We start from the raw sequence: 24,010 nt of genomic DNA on the forward strand, positions 1-24,010 counted from the left end.
AGGGGAGGAGAGAACAAAAACCTTAGTGCAAGCAGTGCAATTAATTGTATTTTTAGCTCTAAGAAGCATTTACTGATGAATGCAAATTCATTTCACTGCTTTTCTGTTAATATTTGTACCGAGACTGGCCAATCTCTGTGCAGATAGTGGTCTTCTTCAGACCACTCCCATACAGAGTTGAGACAAACATCATTTACATGGCCTTGGAGTGCCAGAAGCAAGTCTGAGATCTTTGGTGGCCCTGAGCTCACAGAATTTTTAACCAAGAGCCATTAGAGTTCATGACTAAGATCTGTGACACTTTCACCTGTGTGAAGTCCCAGTGGCTTAAAAAGCCCAAACTTGTGAACACTTGACAACGTGCTTTTGTTGTAGGATCTAAAGAGACTCTTTGTAGTGCTGCTGTAACTCCTTACTTAACCATAGGTGGATTTAATGGTCATAAAGTTGCTTCCCTCACTGGCTAGTTGATGTATGGCTGAAATCAGACTGAATTCCTCAAGCGATGGTGCAATTTCAATGTTTTCCTCTTATCGCCATCTGTCCATATGGAAAGATGAGTTCTTCCACACCTTGCTGCAGAGGAGCCTTGGGGCACAGAGATGGTGTCATCTCAGGAGCATGTGCAGCCTCCCAGGCAGAGCCCAGGGACCAGCTCTTGGGCCTGTTCTCCACATCAGCTCCAAAAAGAAGTGTGACCTCTTCAACTGCTGTGATTTTATTTTATTTTCTTCCATTTATTGTTAATGCAGTTATACTTTTGTTCAACCTTTGCTTTTTGATCTTTTGCATTTTAACCTTTCTTAGTTGTGTTTTTTTTTTTTTTTTTTCTTTTCTTTTTTTTTCTTTTCTTTGTGTCATTTCATGATTGTGACTTCTTTCTATAATTAACTCCATTCCCTTTGTTCTGGGCCTTGTGCTTTTATATCCCACTCCCCATAGAGCCATCAAATTTCTTTTAACCTAAAGGCCCTCTGCCACCAAGGGTAAATCAGCCTTGTCTCAGCTCATTCACTTGAGCCCACCAAAGAGAGATTCCCCTCCTTTTCTGTCCATCCTCATATGAGCTCATGTCCATGTAAAGATGTCAGGCATCAAAGTTCAAAGAGAAAATAGCTTGGCACACGTTTTCCAGATGCTGTCAGGCTGTTGCTTAGGCTCTGAAGGAATTAAATTATGTGAGTACTCATGCTGCTGTCAGAGACTTGATGCCTTCCAAGAACAGACACTGTTATCTTTAAACGTATCTAGTATGCCTGAAAATACCAGCACAAAGTTCTGCCTCATTGATCAATCTACCAAAAATGCAGCAAAATGTGAAAGCTTAAGATGGCTAATGAATGGTGGTTTTAGGATGGATATGTACCAAAAGATGTGAATCTAGCCTATTCCTATTAGAAGTTGAAGAATTCTAGAAAAACAGAGGTGACCTAGAGCAACATGGATTAAAGCACTAAATAGAATGGCTTCTGTAAAGGCAATGTTTACTCTTATGGTGTCCTTTTATAGGTGAAATGTTTACTTTCTATTTTGACATAGTGGATTTTGTAAAACTTCACATGTCATTCCTAGGACAAATAGCAGACAGACCAAATTCATTTTGTTAAAACCTTTACTACATCCCGTTGGCAAACTGTGTTTTGTCAAAGTCTTTTGTTCATAATGTTCACAAACGACATTTCATCACATTTTTTGTCAACAGAATGTAATTTTATTCCAATCATTCTGTCAACAAAGAGAAATACCATAAAATCACTTTGCTCACAAACATAAATTATATGTTGATTTTGTTTGTGAAAGAAATGGAAGTATCAAAACTTTTTCTGGGGAGACAATGAAGACAGATCGCATTCGTTCTGTGGACAAAATATTAATGTTGCAGGCAGCAGTTGGTAATTTCTAGGCTGGCTGGAGGGCAGAGCATGCATGAAATTCATGGTGAAGCAAAGGAAGAACGTATGAATGGGCTCATTCTGGCCCTAATTTGGGGCATTGGGAAAGAATGTCTTTTAATGAAGTCAGTGGGCTTTGGATCATGCCTTTAACATGCCAGAAGCAATATAAGGCATTATATACATGAAAACCAAGGAACTCACTCTCAGCTCCTTTTCCTCAGTTGGCTTTTTGGACCAACTTTTGTCTTGATATATGGAGGGAATGAAACCAAGAGCTTAATTCAGCTGCCTGGTGGTCCTTGAGATGTCCTGGGATGACCACGATATCCACAGAGGGAGCAGGTATGCTACAGACCCCTTAGAGTACCTATGCCTTCATGGAGAGCCAGCTGGGATGCCACAGCGGATACCATAGGGCATCTCATGTGGCATATTTAGCCACAGAACTGAGTGCCCAGCCTGCTCTCTCACTTACTATGTGATGTTCTGATAAGTTTTCTTTTTCTTCTCTTTTTTTTTTCTCCCCTAAATAACTGCTTTCTCACACAGCATAGGTAATGCGTTAGTTTCAAGATACATCCTTTTAAAGTTGCTATTCACAGTGAAGGGCTATTGCTCAAGAGATTACATACTCTAGCACGATACAAGAAAAAGATCTGTGTATTTTAGAGTGATTGCCAGTCACTTTCCATTTTCCCCATTATAGTATATGAACAGCCTCTCCCTATTCTTCATCTTTCAGCCTAATAGCCTAAACATAGCAAATAGGCATCTCAAATAATTGTTAGATTCTGAGTGTTTGGCTCATGTCAGTATATGCTTCTTGATTACTGGTCAAAAGCACCTGTACAGAATATAGATTTGTTTGGATGCATTTGGGGAATGCACATTCTCTTTTTGAGCTGCTACCTTTTCAATCATATAGTGACCCAATCAGGAAAGGAAAATAATGCTGCAGTGTTGACTCCTCACACCACAAATGATCAGCAGAAAATAGCCAGCATAGAGAAATGATAGGAAAAAGCTCATCATCTAAAAATGATTGTGTCAATGGTTTCTGGACAATTACAAGCAACCATCACTGTTTTTCCTCTATTAAACTGATAGCAAATTGAGGACAAGGCTCAGGTCCTGGATTAGACTGGACTTTGTGATGCTTAAGTTAATTTGCCAGCTCTGCCACTGATCTGCTGGGTAACTTTGGAGAAATTGCTTCATCTTTCTATGCATGAAGGTTCCATCTATAAAAGAGGTAACGGTTCGTTATATTTCTGTAGCGCTTAATACCTGTGTGAGAAATGCTGCAGGGAAACTCAGTTTTGAATAAATGACCATCTCTTTGTCTGTCTTTCATGCTTGAGCACATTCCCTTCCTCCCCTGAACATGAGGGTGACTGCTCAAGGCTGATGGGTCTTTCTCCAAGTGGTCTCAGAGACTGGTCCCTCTCATTTGTATGTGACCAAGAGCAGGCTGATGATCCTGTTCCTTTTGTCTTGACTACCGTAGACTATATTTGCCTTTCCAACTTCTTAGCTTATTCCTTGAGGTGATCCAAAACACCGCTGCCAAAACCTTGCCCGCATTCCCCCCATGACTCAGCTCTGACTCAAACTCGTATCTGAACATCACCTTCCAGCCTCCTGGCGTGCTGTTTTCTGATCTCTGCTTCTCCTCGGCTCAACTTATCAGCAGTGCCAAATGTTCTGCCAACATGGCTTATCGCTTGGCTTATCACCACCGCTCACTGCTCCCTTTGATTCCTCCTCCTCTCCCTAACTTGCATCTCCTTCCCCAGCTACCTCCAGCCCCTGTGACTGGTACACTAGAGTGAATGCCTTTGTGCTCCGCTGCTTCTTTAAGCCTGTCTCCCTCAAAGTACCTTTTCAGCCTGACTTTGACCGTATCCGTGACTCGACGTCAAAAATGTTGCATAATAACAAAAATAATAAGCTTCTAGTAATCCTGCTTTTGGAGTCACAGTGGTTTCGACAGAGCCTCTGTAACCCTATTGTTTCTGTAGCTGGCATCAAGTGCTGTATTGCAGAAGGGGAGAAAATCATTCTCTGCTTGTAGCTCTGTATGCGGCGTTTTGCACCAGAACAGTTTGTACTTCATTGTAACATCCCGTGACTTCTGTAACTCTGAATGCATAAGCACAAATGTTGACTCAGTTAAGTTTAATAGAATTTCTGTGCCTGGGCTTAAAAGAGAATAGGAGGAAGAGGTGAACATCTAATTTCTGAATGCTCAACAGTGCTGTAAATGCAACTTGTTGAGACACACCAGGGAGTGTCACAACTTCTCAAGGCTCTTGGAACAACAGGTGCAGACTATCTGGATCTTGCTTGTAAAACGAAATTTTTAGAGGAATGGAAAAAACAACTCTTGGCACCTTGTATTTGGGAAGTATGTTAGGTATTAACACAAGAAAAAGGTTTTAAGTTGACAATAAGTAAAACATTACAATGATTAAATTCAAGTACTCAAACTCACAGATCATTTTTTTTAAAGCTTCCAATAAGATTATTTTCATGACACTTTTTAAATATGTTTCAAATGCAGTTTCTATTCATGTGAAAGGCTGTCCCAGAAAAATAGGGTATGTCAGTTCATGGGCTTTTATCACTGAGAATGGTGCTTTGGAGTAAGTACAAGTGCACATTCAGTTTTAAGCAGTGACATAATTTATTATCTCCTTTCAGAAGTCAACTGGAAGTCAGAGAAGAGATAAATTAATAATTACAAATACTGCATAATTGCACATAAGTCCAGTAGCCTTGCATTAATTGAAAACCCAAGCTCTCATGAGATCAATGGGAATTTGCTGTTGACCTTAGCTGGGAGATAAGCTCATAGGCACTTTGAAGGCAAGCCTGCTTGCCCAGATTGGGTTTGGTTGCAGCCCCTTACCTTGCAACATGAGCATCCCTGAAGCAGAAGATTTACACCCCTCAGTCCGCTGGGGCTGCCTTTTCTACCCTTTCTGCTCCACCGTACACTAAAGCAGGGCTCTGCTCAGCACTTAACCATCCTTTTCACATGATCATTCCCCATTCTGCAGTAATTGGCTCACCTTGGCCCCAGTGTACTCAATCAGGGTGCTGTGAGCTGGCCAGAGGATCAGGGAAGGGTGCTGGTGAGCCACCCTGGGGCTCTGACCTTCTGCCTGTCTGCTGGCATCCTGCAGAGGGAGAGGAGGTGAGGACTGTGTGCTCAGCATCACACGCTCATTAAAAACTTAGCTTCTAAAAATCCTGGGATGGGAAATAGCAGCCACAGTCCTGCACCTCTTTGAAGCTCTGCCAAAGGGGTGGGAGGAATTGCCCCAGTGCTCCCAGCTGCAGTGCTGGTCACGTCCCCGAGGTGAGTGACAGGCATCTGAGAGAGGGCACGCTGCCTTCCAGCTGGGAGGATGGCAGGGAGGACGTCCCTGGAGCTGGAAATGGCCCTCAGAGGTGACACTGCTGCAGGCGAGGGCGCTGAAACAGGTTGTGCAGCAGCTCTTGAAACTGCCTTGCCTGTGTTGGGGCTGCAACCTGTGTGAAGCTGGAGGAAAGGTGACAGCAGGTGACAGAGCAGCTCTGGAGCAGAATGGCAGCAGCTGCCCAAATTAGGGAAAACTGTCTATGCTTTTGGTGTCCTTCTAGAGGAAATTACAGGGAAGGCAGGAGGGATTCTGTGGTTATGACCAGGCAAATAATTACTGTGGAGGATACTGTGTATGACAGGCTGGCTTTTAACATCATCTGAGGGAGGAAGCCGTGCGGTTCCCTCAGCCCATCCTGTTCAGGCTCTGATCAAAGATGGAAGCCAAGCTGAAGCTGAAATTAAATGTGCAACTTCTGATTCATTCTCACTAAGTTTGTGCTGATTACTTAAAAAAAAAAAAAAAAAAAATCAAAGCTGGGATTACAGGCTTAGCAAGGGGAGTGCATATTTCAGCACATACTGGGCTCTTTGTCATTCTGTCACACTGGAAGAATGAGACTATTAATGCATTGTCCCAGGCAGGCTGCATTATAAATCCCAATGGCTAAATTAAATGAAAAAGTCTTTTAGGAAAAACAGCATGCAGCTTCCTACTGCTCACTGTTTGCAGCGGGACTGCCAAGGTGAGCAGGGGGAGATGCAGTGTGTCCCACTTTGGTGGATGAAATTGTAAGAGCTTTTCATGGAAGAGAAACTTGTGATAGTCAATCAGGTTCATGGGCAAAGCAGATTTCTAGTGTCTGCTCACCGTCTTACAAATTCTCCTGCCTTTCTGAAGTGCTGTGTGTCAGCAGGTGACAAATATTCCCTCTTTGTGCACAGGCGAGGAATTACATGGTGGGCTGTAAGTGCTTTCCCGTTACCTGTTCAGCACCACCGATAGCTGTCTGGGGCATGCAGGGGCACAGACATCCTGCTTTTAACCATAACGTTAGCAGAAAAACAAAGTCACTACTTTTGAAAAGAGCTAAACTGCGGATTGTACAGCCCTCCACATCAATATGACTTATCTGGGGGCTCAGGCTTGCCTAGCAATTTCCCTGTACACCAGTGACTCACAGGTTCAGGCATCCTTTGAAGGAGTCATGAGCACCAGCAGTGACCCCATTGCACCTGGGAAGCTCCATCCCTTAATATCTATTATTATTCAGATATGTTGGTTAAACTCCCTGCCTGTGGTGTAACCCTCAGTATTTCTTGCCTCCCAGTTCTGCAGCACTCGCAGGTGGCTGGTGTGGAGCTGGCTGGCTAAAGCCTTGCTGTTCTGTGCAGAGATTAGCTGCTAAATAGCACTAACAGCTTGCTCTGAATTAATATTACCTGCCTCAGATTTTAGCCACTCCTGGTCAGAGTGATCCCCGTGGAAGCTGTCTGGGTTTCACAGCAGACCCAAAGCCACCACCTGTCCCCTTGGCACCATGAGGATGGAGCACACCTCCCTGCCAGTAGCTGAGAGCGACAGCCTGCATTTGGGGAATCCACAAAACGTTGTAGCAGATGTCTCTCCTCTACCACATCGGGATGCAGGTCCCCCACGAGACCCACTGTTGCCTTCTGACAGTGGGAGCCTGGAGGAGCCACCATGCCCCTTTGGCACCCAGAGTTTCTGTTTCTGCCTCTCCATGCAGCCTTGCCCCAAACACCTCGGTTTCCTTCTGCCTGCCTCAGTTTCAGCTGTTGTTAGCCACATCAGTGCATAAACATCCAAACAACCCTTTGTTCCAGGCATCTTACAGCGGAGAAGCAGAAAAGAAAAGGGAGAACCACTCCTTCAATGCCCAGAAATGCCGGGTAGTGCAATGAATATTTGCAAAAAGCATTGAATATGAACATGAGGAATGGTGCCACAAAGGCAGAAAATGTTATTTTGTCATGGTGCTTCTCACTGTTTTTCTTCTCTTTGTGGGGCTAAAGACTTGGGATTTTTTTATTATTATTTTTTTTTTTAACTTGTCCCCACATCTCCAGTGTTTTGCTCCCTTTGTATTTGTCAAAGGTAACACAGCAAATGGAAGACAATCCCTTTCAGGAGCCACTTCTCCCATAGGTTTCCCTTTCACAGCCTGCAGGGACCCTTCTCCTGCTCCCATGCCCCAGCCTCGGCAGAAGCAAGTGGCTTTTCTGCCTGTTTTTATGGCAGGGATGGTGTTAAACATCAGTTGAGCCGGCAACCTGTCTTTCTCCTGCTTTCATTCTGAAGGAAAACAAGGCTAAAATAAAAGGCCCTTTTCGTCCTTTATTTGTCATGTTACTAATTGCTGTATTACAGCGCTTTCCAAGACCAATTACATACTGTTTGGGGAGATTAGCAGAGTGCAAAACCGACCATGGTTTATTATACTGTAATGGCTCATAGAGAAAAAGTAGCTGAATTCAAGCCCTTACCATTTTGAGTATTTATCCCAATGCGGGTTTCATACATATATATATTTTATATATATCTATATACATACATATATATATATGTATAATAGAAACTGCACAACAGTCAGCAATGTTTAAAGTGGAATTTCTTCCCTGTGAGGGAATGAATACAAGTCATTTGTCATATGTTTCCCTTAATTCATGGCTACAGAGCATTTTAGAATTGCTTGATGTAAATCTGTCTCATCTATTTGACAACTCTGATATTGAGTCATTCATTTTTATTCTATGACTTAAAAAATTCTATATTGCATCTGGAGATGGGTGGCTAAAGTGCTAGTTTTGGACTATGGCTTGAATGTAACAATAGCTTTTGACCCTAGCTCTAGTCCCAAGGAAAGTGAATTTGGCAATCTCATTTCAATTCATAGTGAATAGCTGTTCACATAAAAAAATCAGCACCTACCATTTGTCATACTTGGCAGCTTCTGCTTAAGAATGGTCCAGAACTGCATTACCATGGAAACTAAATTACCTACTCCTACTCCTGGCTCAGAAGGTGATTTCAGCCGGTTGTGGAGGTTTCATATCACTGACAGAAGGAGGTGGGGGCAATCTGGGGGAACTGCAACACAGATGACCCATAAGTACTCTTGGATCAGTCCCGAGTTTTCGATATCACTGTCCTCAGGTCATGTGCTGTTGGACTAAGGCCAAATGGTTTTCTTACGCATCATAATTTATTTACTGATTTTTATTGTCATAACAGCTACCGGCTCCAATCCATGCCAGGAATGTGTTGCTGTGCATGTTGTATATACATATTATACATATGTTTAGAGACAATTTCTACTCTGAAGACCAGGCAAGCAAAGGAGGTTCCATACATATATATTCCTTCTTCACTATAAAATTAAAACAAGATAAGTGATTTGCTTGAGATCACACAAGAAAGCGTTGGCATGACTAGCAAATGAACGCCCCTTTCTTAGACTTGGCCCCATGTCACTTCCCCAAACTATTTCATCTTTCTTCAGAATTACTCCTAGACCATGTTGAGCTGGGCCTGCCACAAAGTTTGATACTTTTGGTCACCTGCTGTCCACTAAAAGGCCACTGATTCACAGAACAGTATTTTATTTAAGGCTGCTCAGTCTTGGAATGAACAAACATAATGGATTAGAGATCAGTGCTTACCGGGCACTGAAAGTTTTTAAGGTTAATTACATACTGTATGTTGATTTTGTAATTGTAAGCGAAAACTCTGCTGTAGCCACTCTGTCCTTCAATAATGGCTGAAACAAAAGATCGCATCAATATGCTGTGCTGCATCTCCCACCTATTTCCCTCTCAGATACTGCTTCTTAGCAAGATGTATAACAGTGGGAAGACTAGAAAATAAACAAACGTACAAAAAGCAGATTAATAGGGATCAGTCTTAAACTCATAGAGCCAGAGAAGCAGTAGAGAGAGGCAAAAGGAGCTCTGTCATTACTAGGACAGTGGCTGGGTGAGGAGGGGAGAACCATGCGCATCCCATGAGGATTCAGCTCCTGGGGCTGAGAGCTGACTTTGGGATTGCAACACAAGCAGTGTGGCTGAGAGAATTTGGGAGCAGCCCCCATAGCCAGGCTGGCTTTGGCTTTAGGATATAACAGCTAGGCAAAGGGTCCAACGTCTTGTAGGTAAAATCAGGCTGAAATGCACAACTCAACCAGGCTAGCAGCACATGCTATAAAACAAAATGGGAAAGGCTTGCTAAAGCTTGGTGGCTTCAGAGCTGTATGGTGGGAAGTACTGCAAGCCTAAGACCTGGTTATTAAATGTAATCCACGATTCATAAGACAGTGCTGCGTCCTTCCCACAGACTTTCTTCTAAGGTTCTTGTCTCATTAAACTGTTATTGGATTGTGGACCTCCTGAATTAAAGGCTGCTACAGTGGCTTCCCCTATTATTGGAAAACTGGATTTTGAAATTGCCCTTGGAGAGTTTTCCAAGTGACCTGAGCGTGGGAGGCTCCTTGCTGTGCCAGCTGCTCACCTTGTGCAGCAGGAGGTGACTCAGCTGTAGCCATCTCCTGGGTGACCTCCATGCCTCCTGCTGTGCCTTTCCCTTCCCTTGTCTTGACTACATCAGAGCTAGTACCTGAGTCCTGCTGAAATTGGGCCAGGGATGTGCATGTGAGGGGATGTGCTGCCTGTGGTGTAAGGATCTGGCCAGTTGTAGCTGTTGGCCCACTGTTGGTCCCTGACCAACGGTGTCAGGTTCACACCATGGAGGAAGAGTCTTTCACTCCCTATCTGTGAGGTGGGTTCTGAGTACCCGTCCATGCAGAACACCCTGTCATCCAGGCACTTTCCACTCTGCAGCCCCCTGCCACGTCCTCCTCCACCCACTGGATGCCATGGGGCTGCCACGTCCTCCTCCACCCACTGGATGCCATGGTGGGCACGAGCTGCCGGTGGGGCACCAGACCTTTGTCCCTCTTTAGCACTCCCTTCTATGGGCTGCTGAGGATGGTCACCCTTCTCGTTTTGCCCTTGCCATGGCCCTGGCAACATATTTGGGTCCCTTCTGCTCTCCCTTCACTTTTTATATGCATCTTTCCTATTTAAGTGTCACAGATCACTGCACCAGCTGATTAGCCTATACATGTATGGAATATAAAAGAGCAAGTCCCCAAGTTGTAGGTAAGACCTTTTGTGAGATTGACTGACTAAAAATAAAACAGAAATTGGCTCTGAGCTTTTGAGAATCTATCTCTTCCTCGGGCCACTGGAAAGCAGAGCAAGGGGTAGCACTTCATGATTAATTATTAATTTATAATTAATTTGAAGCCGGAATCAACATCCTCCTAGTAGAACTGCTTTTGCTTGTTCTGTCTTCCCACAGTCTGTCACAAATTGAGATCCTCACAGGGGGGTTTCAAAAATTCAGGGCCTTTTTTTCAATGTTTACTTTATTTTTTTATTTTTAGCCTATTAGTCTTGCATACAACTGCTTTTTTATTTTTTGTTTGTTTCTTTTGTTTGCTTAAAAGACTAGATCAATAGCTATATTTTGGGTCTCTAGACTACACACGTGAGTGCAGACAGACTTACCCTCCCTACTCCTTGGGTATGAACAATTTGTTTATTCGTGCAGGCTTATGTACTTTTTTGAAGGTTGGTTCTTTTGACAACTAAAAAATACCCTGTACTTCTGCAGCATATCATCTGATGCCCATTGTATACCAAGTCTCTTTGCTCTGTGCAATGAGTGCAACAAAACCTCTCTCCCCATCGAGTTCTACGGGGCTTAGGCAGATTGGCGAGGTGGGATTTGGAAAAGCATTGGAGGCTGACCTTTCTCTACCTCCCCCGTGAAGCTCGTGGTTAAAATTCCTGCTGACTTCAAGGAGAGCAGAGCTGGGTCAGTGTTGAACACTTCTGAAAATCCCACCTGTAAAGCCTGCAGAGTTCATTATAGGGGCAAAATTTTCTATAAAGCCCAGCAGGGACGTACAGAAATTGTTAGCAGCTTATTAATGGCCTCCACAGTGGATGTGTGTATTGAATTTAATTGGGCTGCATCCCAGTAAGGTTCTGATATGCTTCTGATTAATTTTCTCTACAGTATACCCTTTGCTTCTCCTCTCAGAAACTGGACAGACGCTCCATGTTTGCACTTGCATAAAAGACTGGCAGTGAAATAAAGCATGCAGATAATTATTTATTACACCCCGAGGATGATCGGTGAGCTGGGAAGGCACTTAGTTAACGTAGTTGGATGCTAGCGGTTTGGGATCGGTCCCTCTTAACTTAGTCCTTAAATAAAATAGTATTATAGTAGTACTATTTAATTTTGTGGGTAGAAACGTGGTTAAGTTCCTTTGTGTGAGATGTGGTTAGTGATGTTAGGACTCCATGTAGGCTTTGAGCACAGTGGCACACTCGAGAGGGCAGGTTATATTCATTCCATGCTGTGTCAAGGGCATGCTGCTTGCTAACTGCAATTAGTTTATCTGGACGTCTGCGTCCAAATAGGAAAGATAGCTTTTCAGAGTATAAAAGGACTATTGTGTTAGTCCTTGGGTCTTGAAGGCTATGAAGATGCTTCCCTACCCCACCTGTTATTACTTGTACTTGGTTACTTTTATGTAAATCCAGTGATGAGGACAGCCGGCAAGACTGTGACATAAAGAAATTTCACCTTTTTCACTGAAATGGGGCTTTTGTTGTCAAGTCATACTGTATTGGTCCACTGCAAGGGACAGAAAGAGATGCTGTTGAAAATCCCATAATTAGCAGCTTAAGGTATAAACCGTATAGAACTCTGTGTTCTACCATAAGCCCTCTAATTAGCTTTGTCGGGTGTGCTTAAAAGCAAACAGACACGCATCCTTATCACTAAATAATTATTTGCAAATAAACTCTCTCTCAACACGTCTGAGGAAAACACAAGACTATTAGTTGGCAGAGCTAAGCCAGCAGAATAGCTGAAAAAGCATGAAAAGAGCTACAGAAGTTCTTTTCAGAATCCTGCTCTCTTTGGCTTTATTTCTCTAAAGCTTGATTTATCAAGAGGAGAATACAGTATTTGGTTTCCCCACAAGTAAGCTCTTTTCATGTTTTGTCTTTGAAATGAAAATCGTCTTTTGGAACAAATATCTGCTCTATCAGATAACTGCATGCTTGTCATCCCTAGCAGTGCACTGGCAGGAAGGCTGGGCGAGGATTTTTCTGCAGTACATTGAGTACACATTGCTGGCACTAGATCAAGAATCAATTCCTCTGATATCGAAATATTGACTTTGCATAGCTGGTCTGATTTAAATGCTTATCATTCTTGACTTTGTAGGCTACATACGTACTGTAAACGTTTTTCATGTGGGCCTGAGAATAAACATCTTTCCGGCTGCCTGGCCGTTTCTCACAGAGCAACAAAGGGGCTGTGTGTGTGCATGTGAGCATGCGTGTGTGAGTGCAATTGCCAGTAGATTAATGCAACAACCACGTCTGCGCAGGGCCCATTTGGAAGAACTTGGGAAGGGGATTTTTGATACTTGGGGTAGAGAAGTGCTGCTCCTCCAAGTGTAAGAGCAGCAGTCTGCCTGGGTGGGTGTTGGCCGCAGAGCTGGGTAAGGGAGAACCCAAACAAATGCTAAAACAATGATTAAAATGTTTAAAAACCTCAGTGTCGTGAAATAATAATAATAATAAAAAAGTGAAGATGATTTCCCAAAGGTAATCAGAACACCTATTAAGTTAGCGCCAATATTTAATTGGCATTATTGTATGCTTCAGTGAGGAAGACAATGGATCTTGCGGGTGTGCAAGTGGAACACATTTGCATTTCATAGATGATTAAAATAGATTTGATTGCGTTTGTCTCAAGCCTGGCAAGTGAGGGCACATCTGCCACCTTCGACGTGCCCCATGTTCCCTAGGACTAATGGAGTGCACCGAGTCACCGCGAGACGGGCTTTTACCTCGGGAAGTCCCACGGCACCTTCTGCTGCCTGGCCCGCTGCTTTGCTGGCCCTGGAGACTTTCCTCTTATAAAGAATTGATGCAAAGTGGGGCGAGACGGGAAGGATTCGAGGCAGTGAACTTGTCTTCATCTGGTTATGCGAGAGCCCTTGGGCTTTCTGCTGCTTCAAGGTAGAATTTATAAGGTGAGATGAAAGGTAATTTAAGTCATTAATTTGTGTTAAGGGCTGGCAGAACAACAACAGTGCATTTAATCTCGCTGTGGAAAAAATCGGTGATTTGCAAAGTAGGGGTCACAATTAGGGGTCTGATTTCCTCTTTCACTCAGCGTAAAAAGCACTGCTTCTAAATGGAGATTTTTATTTACTAGAAACATAAAGCTGAGTTAATTGACTTTGAAAAAAAAACATCCAAAAGCCTTAAATATAATATAGAAAACTGTATAAAAGCAATTAATTAATGGTATTAAAATGTTTTCCTTGTGCTTTTCATTACTCTCCCATCTGAATTCAGCACTACAAATGCACTCCCCACAGCACTACAGCTCAGACTTGTCATTCGTCCCAAGCCACCTTACCTGACAGCCTGCAGCTTTCACGTGAACCCCCCCACCTCACAGCCACAGAAACCCACCTTTCCCTCCCCAACCCACCCACAGGAGCCCAGCAGCTTTCTTTTTGGCAGTACTGTGTTTTTTTTTTCCCAACCATCATGACCATTCCATGGCTGGTGAGTGACTTCTCTCTTGTCCTTCTCTACTCCTTTCCTCATTGATCCCCATGTGTCTCCTGGCTCCTTACTGGGGTTCTTGGCTGGGGATTTCTGCTCTTATTTTTTTCTTCACTTTGGCGTAGCTTCTATTTTTGCTTTTTTTTGTGTTCCCTCTGCTCTTGCTACACATCATGCTCTGCCGGCCCTTATTCTCTCAGCATTGCTCTCTTTCATGTGCCAAAGGATGGCTTTTCCCTCTTTAGAAATGTCTTTTAAAAGCACACTGCCCTTACATCAAAGACTGAAAAAAAGATGAGCTGGCTTGACTGGGAGAATCTGGAAAATATGCCTCCTCAGCTGATGAAAGTGACTTGCCCTTGTCACTAATGTTTAGGAATAGCTGGAGGTGTTCGACAGCAGTGATGATGGCTTTCTAAAGGGCAGGTTGCTTGGATGGCTCCTGTGCTGCCACCTCCAGTGGTCCTTGGTTCAGTATAGGCACATCTCTGCCCTGCACATTCCTGGTGGCCCTTCAGGTTCCTCACCCTGCCTTTCAGCCCTGGTTCTTTCTCACAGCACCCTCACCTTCTCTGTGATGTGGTACCCAACCTGACATTGCCCTTTTCTTGCTTTTCATCCTTTCTGTTGCTCGTTTTTAGGGAAAAGGCTCCAGCTTTGCTGTTCTTGTAGGGATTGGAGCAAACGGACCTTCTGCCACAGTGAGAGGTCTGATGCCACCCGTGTCTTGGTCTCTTCACCAGGATCTCCCTGAAGGCCCTGGTCCCTGAACTCCTTTTCTCCTGACCATGGCCCTGTCTCACTAGGCCCTGTTAGCCCTGAATATGGTGTAAGATATGCACTCCACAGGTTGGGTGGTAGCCACGTGGAGTTGGAGCACATAGGTGCTGGAGTTTTTTTTGACCAATGCCTTATTTGGAAGGAGCACCAAAAATTAAATTATTGTCGATGTGTATAACATTGTTAAAACAATAATTAAATTTTGCCTGTTGTGAATCTGATTTTAATCATGTGTATGTTACAGTTTTTTTTTTTTTTTTTTTTTTTTTTACTTAAATAAAACATTCCTCTGGAGAATGAGTGCTTACAAAAATTTTCTCACCATTTATTGCCAAAGCTTTTCCCTTCAGCTTTGTTGCTACTTAATCTTAGCCCCCGGAGGCAAGTTGCACATATTAACCTGTCAGAGCAATGCTAAAATTGTGTGACACTTAGGAATATATTCAGAAAGTCCATAAAACCATCATAGTGGCTCTGGTTTTCCTCCTCTTCTGCTCATGCACTACAGCAACACTTCTCCATATTCTGTACCACTGACCCTATTGTTTGCTTGATGTGGGCCTTCCAGATGGAGAGGCTTTTTAGAGTTTTTTGGATCACTGGCCAGAGAAATGTGGTTTTGCTTGTGGTCTAGAGTCTCTAAGACCTCAAGAAGCAGATGACAGAGCCACAATTCAAGGTCTCCTCCAAATACCTCTGCTTGGCTGTAAGAAACACAACAGAATACAAGCTAGAGCTGAATCTTTCTGCATGCTAGCTGATGGAGCAGTGTGGGCTGTTATCTTAGCAGAAAAAATAACAGGCTGCCTGACCTGTGTCTGCTTATGCACGACTCCCTTTTATAAATTACTGATGATTATTTGTTTGCTGTGAATCTCCTAATGGACCAAGGCATTTTATTAGCCTGCTGGGAAGTCTGCTTTCTCAGGTGCTGTTGGCCATCCTTTCTGAGGATGGAGAGGGAGGTAAAGGTCAGGGGAAGAGAGGCCTGGATAGAGAAGACCTATGATTAATGTCATCTGCTTTTGAATTATGTTTTCATTTATAGGTTTCAGATTGTTAAATACAGATTTAGGCATACAGTTTTAGACAGTGTCAGAACCTGCAAAACAAATATCTCAGATGAGTGCCCTGGATCCTGCAGTTGTGAGCAGTCCCCCCATAATAAAAAATTGCTGTTTTTGCATGACAACATGGACACCAAACTGAGGAAGAAATGTGACTTATCATCAGTAGTGTTTATCTGAAATAAAAACCTGAAATATTATTTGTCAGAGAGTATGAATATATACAGGGTTTAAGGCATCTCTATGAAGAGATACACTTTGGAATGTAAATCATAAAGATCATAATTAATACACAGGTCATGAATTTGTAGATTTCATTTTTATTCAGATAAGGAAAAATGTTTCTTGTTTGCAAGTCAGTAAGCATGTACATGCTAAAAAATTGTTTACCATGTTTCAGAAACACAAACATAAGGCTAAATTAAGCTTGATCAGCCAAGTCTGACTGTATCCTCTTTAATACAGCATGCTTGGCAACTCTAATCTTGAAGCTTGCAAGCCATAGAAAAAGCATAATTTTCAAACACCTTTGGGAGAGAAGATCCTTTCCTGGTAGCTAAGAAGTCTCTCCCTCTAGCTTAGAAAGAAAAATGTTCATATGCACCAGAAAGATCTTTATTTGAAGGCAAAAATAGCGCCTCTCTGTCATGTGCTCTAATTAACTTGCTGTGATGTCGCTCTGGTGATGGACACAGAAATAGACATTTGCTTTCCTAAATCCTGAAGTAGAAAATGAGGCATGAGTCAGGAGGATACAAGAGGGCAGAACTCATTTTCTTTTAATTACTTTTATTCAGGTTATATCATCCGGCAGATGTTCAAGTTTCATTTTGAGAAGCTGAATCCTCCTGAAATCCCAGCGTGTCATTTTTGATGGGGCTTACTCTCTCCTTCTTTACACACACATAAGGTTTTTTATCTTAGAGCTGATAGGGGAAGTATACATGGTGAGCAGTGTTCCTGTTCACTGTTGAAGGACATAATTGGCCACCAACTTTCTGCTAGTGAAATGGAGGAGGAGGAAATGCTCTGCAAAAATGTTGTCAAATCATGAGAGTTCTCATTACTAAGCAAATAGCTGGGGAAGTATTTAACCTTCTCTCAAGTTGGTGAACATGTGTGCCAAGGCCTGCTTTTGGGAAGACCTGTGTGATTCGTAGCTGAGCAGCAAGCTTTGGATGAGTCTACAGGCTCATTGCAGCACCTATGGGCAGTTGAGCTGCAGGAAGTGTTGCTCACTGTGCTCTAGAAGAGGATGGCAAAATTAAGGCTGTAACCAGATGAATATTACTCCCCAGTGGCTCTCTCTGCTTTTCATTCTGCAAGGCTGTTTTGGCTGAAGTTGGCTTTCCAGAGGTACAGTCCTGCTGAGCAATTGCCAGTCCTCTAGCCACCAGCAGTGCTGTCTGTGGTGATGGATAGTCCCTGCATCTCTACTCCTCTTGTCTAAAATGAGAATAATATGACTCTGTTCTCCAGAAACATATTATAATAACAACATAATGTTTTCTGAACCATTTTACACATTCTGCTGCTGAGCCTCAGCTGTAAATGAAGGTGAAGGTAGGTAGGTGCAGCCAGGACACATCATCTACAGGATGCAATGGGTGGACTGGTTGAGGACGGCAAGAACCTGCTGGTTACAATATTTCCTCTTGTTTTCCTGTCTTCAGTCTGTCTTTCTGATAAAATGTAGGAAATTTTGAAGAAACGTTACTAAGAAATCTCTAATTTTCAGTTCCTGTTTTGTTGTGTCCCACAGTTTTTACTTCTGGCAAATGGCTAGATTTTCTGTAAGTGCTCTGGCCTGTATTTGTGACTACAAGGTCTGTAAACACAGTCTCTCTGCAGGAGAGCATCTTTTTATATTTTGTGGATAGTTCTTGTGCCCTCTCTGAGCACAGGAGATTGGGCGACAAGCAACTGCTTGGCCTTGTAACTTCAGAAGCAACTCCTATCTGCTTCACTTCTGAAGGAATACAGAGTGCCTCAGGCAGCATGACAAAGATGATGTAGAAAAAGCTAGAAGGATAGGTTAGTCAAAAAAAAAAAAAAAAGAAAAAAAGAGGCTGAGAATAAGAACCTCTGGATAGAAGCCACTATATCTGCACTATTTTAAAGTTATTTAAAAGTCTATAAGGTCTCCGAAGCCTATTTTGTATGTAAGTTGAGGATGCCTTGGCAACATAAATCAATATTTCAGTATTTAAAACATAGGAAATGAATTGTGTATAAAATGGAACTACCCAAATGAATTTTGACAACAGTTCCTATATGCATTATTTATATTTTATTGTTTTATTTTTTACAGATGTGGATGTTGACTGAGCCACTGATGTAAACTTGTATCCAGATAGTTTTAAAACATGTATTATTGGCCTGGTTCATAGTAATAATGTAGTTTAGTTATAAAACAGCTTTTGTTGCAAACAACTTTACAAGACTAAAATATATATCAAACTACTGAAAATATGAGGACCATTTTCATCCATACCTGAAACGATCTTATATGGAGTGATTCATAGTTGATTCAGAACACATAAAACTCCTGAAAATATATTTAGGAGAGGAAGTGAAGGCTATTTTAAATTTATAGGGAGCTGGAATTAGAAAGTGCCTACAACAGTGGAACTTAACACACAAAATCCTCCGAAGAAAGAGCATTCTATCCTTAAATTTACAGTCTGTCCAGGGATTTGGTTTAATTTTCTATTTCCAAAGGATCATCTTTACCCACCATCACATAAGTAGCAAGTTGTGCTTCTTGTTTCCCAGCTTAACAATGGCATCACTGTCAATCAGCATCGCTAGTTTATGGAGCACTGACACATGTCCTTAAAGTTCCTTACGTCTTTCCTGATCAGTCTCTCTGCTTCAAACATTCTCAATATATTGCATTTACACCTTTATACTTATTCTGTTTTAGAGGTTTGTTTTTTTTTTTCCTTTTCTTTTTTTTTTTTTTTTTTTTTTTCTTCCTTTGTTTAGGCTTTTTTTCCCTCTCTGCAAGCTCTACACATTTAAGATGCGTCCAAATGGATGCAAATGGTGCTTATTAGGAAAACAGAAAATCACTCCGGAAAAAAAGCTATCCCCAGCATGTTTTAATGTTCAAATTAGAGTACCCTCCCCAGTGCTAAAATGGGGTTTATAATGGAAATGCTGACATCCTCACCAGACTCTGTGTGCCTGTTGCTCTTTTGTCCTGCAAGTTATTAAAATCCAGCCTGGTTGCCTAAGAGACAGGGTAGCTACTTAGCAGATATTTAGCCATCAGTAAAAATTAATGTCCTACAATGTATTTATTGGAAAAATACACTTAATTAAGTGCTCAAGTTATACAAGCCACCCACCAACTACAAGTATGTTCTGGCAACAGAAGTATTGTTGTTACCGTGGTTCTGCCTCATGATGTTATTTTCTTAAGTAAATGCATTTTTCAGCCTTACAGTTCTGGCTACAGCATATTGATAAGATAACTGTGCTCTAAAGGGAGCCATAGTATTTTTAGTCTCCATTTCCAGCTACCAGTAGTTCATTAGTGACACTGTTTTGAGAGTGTTGATTCATTAAGAGTCTTTTCATTAACAGTCTGACATTCATATGTAGAAGAAAAAGCCAGGAAAAGTAACAAGGCACTCAGCATTTTCTGTTGTTGCTCTGGCACTTTTATCTTTTCTAATGTCAACAGAAGAGCTGGAAGCTTTCAGGGCTGTAGGTTTTAAACTGAAGCTGAACATGAACAATTTTGGGGAGAATTTTTTGTGTCAAATCACACAATGTGATTTCAGGGCCAAATCCATATTTTGCACATGTAAGAGGTCTAGTAGATGGCAAATGCATGGGAAAATCATATGTGAAAGTTCTGTTCTTAAATTGCTTTCAACTGGAGCTGTAAAGACTAACATGGAAACACAGGGGAAAATATGACTTTTTCTTTGTTATTTAAATAGGCTGTTGGCCATATCCCTAAACTTTATACGGCTTTGGATAGATTAGGAGATTTCTGCTAAGCTATCAAATATATCATGCCCATGTAAACTCCTAGCAAATATATAAATATGAATTTTTCATTGTTTATAATTGCTATTTAATTGTAGGACCGAATTCAATAGCTTAACATTTATATAGTGCTTGATACTTTAAGCATTGAACAAATATTAACTAATTAATAAAAACATCTGAGCAGCTCTTTTGAGACTGTCAGATTCCAAAGAACTAAATTCCTTTTCTTAAAAAAAGGGACTGTTCAAGAAAACACACTGTGAGCTTTTAAATGGCAAATCCAAAATGACACAGTGGGACAGCATTTCATGCCTGAAATCTGAGCAGAAAGCCTTTATTTTTCCAAGATTTTTTCCCCCCAATCTTGTAAATAAATACTAGGCAATGACTTCTCTTAGGAAGCAGAGGGGAGGGAGGCCAGAGATGAGCTTGACATTGGCACTTATTTTGCTTTCAGCTGCATATACTATTTCATTGGAATATAGTATTACATTGACTTATGTATTCATTCAATCATGAAATTCAACAGGACTTTTCAGTTCTGTCATCAAAAAAAGCAACAAGAGCAGCAAAGCAAACTGTATGTTTTTGACCTTTGCTCTCCTTGCTGAGAATTCGTCAAGCAAAATTGTGGCCTTTAAGTCCTTTACGAGTTATTTTGGCTCTGAAAGGTCTGACTTAATGATGCAAAACTATGTGAATACCTCTGGATTGCTGGAAAAAAAAAAAAAAAGAAAAAAGAAAAAAAGAAAATTAACAAACAACCACCAATAAAAACAAACAAAAAACCATATTGTTTGATAGCTTAAATTTACACTGGACCTTCAGTTTTCCTAGGCTCAGGGCTTTGCCTTCTATGATGATCTTTCATTTCTGGTCTCCCCTTCTGTCTCAGTCAAAGTGATGACATTTCATAACATGCGTGGTCACCAAGCTGTTACTGCTGTATATTTTTATATTCAGCTTTGTGTCTGTAGGACAATCAGGACAAAGCAAATCGCTGCTATAGGCATACTACAGTTTAAGATGGACATGTGATAGAAGAAGATTAGAGTCAGCAAAGTGAAAAAAAAAAAAATGCTAGGGAAGAAGGAGATGTAACTGAATATTTCTTTTGAGATTTTTCTTGTTGGAAATTGTAATTTTGAGAAATAAAGATACATTTTTTTTTTCTATACTTTGTTGCTTAAAACAGAAATGCTAATGGCTATTATTTTTTTCCAATTTTTGTTTATTTCTTTCTGTTTTATTTCTTTGTTTATTTCTCTCTGTCATCTGGTGCAATGTGGAGACACTATATTTTTAATCATATTTTGCCATTTTGAGAAATAAGTAGTCTTTTTATGCACATTTCTCATGAAACAAAAAGAAAAGAATATGGATCTTGTTTTGCCAGAACTTTTTCTGTTTTCTAAAAAGAAATCTGAAGATGCTTTCCATTTTGTGAACAGTGTCTGCCACAATTGCAAGACAGCAAGCACGGCATTGTAGCTTTAATATCACTTTAGGTTTATTTTACTTGGGGAACAGTGTTAGGGATGAATGCTTTGGTAGCTAAGAACCTCAGAAAGTTAATCCAAGAAGTAAATTGTAAAAAGGGAGTTGAGGAAATGAAAATGACACTGACATAAGCAGCCAGAGTCTCAGAAACCCATCTGACAGTTTGATCTGTTGCTATATTGTCAAGATGTCTAATTAAAGTGCTATATATATAAAAGACAATTTGAAAATGGTGAAAAAAATATTAAAGTTAATATAGATGTGATTTCACAAGAGATGTGCCATTTATTTTGTTTGACAGCCAGAGACAATTGAATGAAAATGAAAGCAGGAGTATAAGACTGCAGCATATTCATTACCTAAGTAGAATTTTGACTCTAAAGCAGCTTTCTGCAATTTCTGATCACAGCTCCCCTTCATATTGCTCAACCTGCTATATCAATATTTATACATTTCGGATAACCAGCCAATATCATACAGCTCAATCTACTTTTTTTTGGGTGCATGTTCTCATTCTAGGGAATTGTGTTTTAGCTTGTCAGTACTATGAATACGACCTCAAGCATAAACTCTAGGGCCCATTATAGCAAGATTTGGCTGTTTTGACAGCCATCCTTATATGATAAAGACAACAGTTTAATATTATGAACAGAGATTAAAAAAAGCAAAACCAAAAACAACACAGCCCCTTCAAGTGAGACACCATAGATAGTGTCTGCAGCAGAAGGCAGATTAATAATCATTAAGTGTGAATTTACAAGGTTTGTTCCATTAATAAATTAAAATGCTATCAAGACAGGATCCAGCAGATCTTAGAAGACAGGACAACAACTGTGAAGCAGAACTACAACTTATTAAAAGGCATTTAAAGTAAGGGAATTTAAGGTTGGGCCATACATGATCAAAGTGCCTATAGTGCCCTAAAACAAACGAACAAAAAAAAACCCTCACACAAATAAATAGCATCCACAGAGCAAACTTTTTCTGAACCTGATCAGTTATTATATGACTGTGCCCTGAATCTATCATTCCTAAATATTTAATACCTAGTATATATATTAATAGAAATATGTATTAGACCAAGTCTAACATATCCATAAAGATTATACCTAAATATGCCATGTTTTTCAATTTAACATCAGAATGATGTGAGAGCTTAAAGTTTATATTCAATACCTCTGTTGAAAAGTGGATTTTTCCCCCTTTTGCCAGCCACTGGCAGAAGGTTTGCTTTATTGGGGCTGGGTAAAATGTTCTCCCTTGCTTTTTGGGTTATGAGGCACATCAGCAGCCTTGTGTTCAAGGAGGAAGAAAAGGTCAGGCTCCCACCCACTATTTTACACCTTGGACTTCTACCATGATCTTGTTTGCTGGAATCTCCTCAGAAAGTCTGATGTTTTTCACGTGGGGTTTCCTATGACTCCCCTGCAAGGAACTTCATGAGTTATTGATGAGGGCTGGACAATCTGCTCATTTCTACGTTTTTTATCATTTTAGCAGAAAGCTGAGATGTTCCAGGCCAGATCTGCAGCTGGCAGGAGTCAGTATCTGCCCCAGAGCTGGAATTGGTTTGTTTTTTTCTCACCTTTTGGAAGGTTATTTGGTGATAGATTTGGAAGTCACTTAAAGTTCTACTTCCTGATGCATTTTATTTTCCCAGTTATTTTAATTTAGTTTGGTTGAATTTACTTTATTTTATTTCTATATTTCAAGCATGTTTTTTTTGTTGTTGCTTTAAAATACAATCAACTTTTCCTGTACAGGAAGATCCCTATACTCTCCACAACACAATTTTAAAATGACATTATTTCAGTTAGAAATTATGTTAATGGTTTCAATTTATTTTGATTTTTCTATTGCTGTTGATAGCTGCAGCTGCAGTTTTTAATATACTTCTATTTTTGAAAATATTTTTTAATAAAAAATGGTTTAAACTTTCACAGTCTGCTGTTCAAGGCATCTCACAATTTACATTTTTTATATTGTTTTCCATTAGAAAACACCTGAAGCATTCATTGCAGGGTACTGTACGGTACCCAAGCAACATAGAGAAGAAAGTCCCTGGGGACAGTGCAGTACAGTGAAGGGTGTGTTTGGAGGAAGGGCATGGTGTGGGACAGAGACAATGAAATACATGGGCTTTCAGATATTTTACAAAAGAAAAAATAAGTGAACTTTCTGCCCAATAATCTGGTGGCTGTTGGAGCAGTGCTATACAAGGAGCAGCTGGTGAAACAGCAGGAGGTGAGGATGTCAAGGCAGCAGTAGAGTTGGAGATGAGTTGGAATAGAGAAAGATGCCTGAACTGAAAGAGTCAATGCAGATATTGGTACTGGGGAAAATAAGAGGAAATGGGGGTTGATAAGACATTTTCCAGACAGGAAGAAAGTATCAGGACAAGAGCGGGTAGTATGCTACAAGTGTTACCATTGCCCCCAGCAGTTAGCACTTCGTACAGTGCTCTGCGATGAAGGGTATCTCCAGCTTTTGCAGGAGGAGGTACTGGGATAGTGAGATCTATTCAAAGGCACCTTCTGGGCCAGCAAAGAATCAGAGAATCACTTAGGTTGCAAAAGACCTCTAAGATCAACAAGTCCAGACATTAACCTAGCACTGCTAAGTCTACCACTAAACCATGTCACCGAGCACCACATCTACACATCTTGTGAATACCTTCAGGGACGGTGACTCAACCATGTCCCTGGGCA

The 24,010-nt window shown here is 41.1% G+C and overlaps 1 long non-coding RNA gene across 1 annotated transcript in view; it reads left to right on the forward strand.

The window, feature by feature from the left end:
• Positions 1-1,813: 1,813 nt before the first annotated feature.
• Positions 1,814-24,010, forward strand: part of LOC140002503 (uncharacterized) — a 39,335-nt gene continuing 17,138 nt past the window's right edge. The window contains exon 1 of the long non-coding RNA XR_011809234.1: positions 1,814-2,237. This is a non-coding gene — a long non-coding RNA (uncharacterized lncRNA). The remainder of the gene's footprint in view (positions 2,238-24,010) is intronic.

This window comes from Anas platyrhynchos, chromosome 4 (genome assembly GCF_047663525.1).
Source record: "Anas platyrhynchos isolate ZD024472 breed Pekin duck chromosome 4, IASCAAS_PekinDuck_T2T, whole genome shotgun sequence".
NCBI classification, from domain to species: domain Eukaryota; kingdom Metazoa; phylum Chordata; class Aves; order Anseriformes; family Anatidae; genus Anas; species Anas platyrhynchos.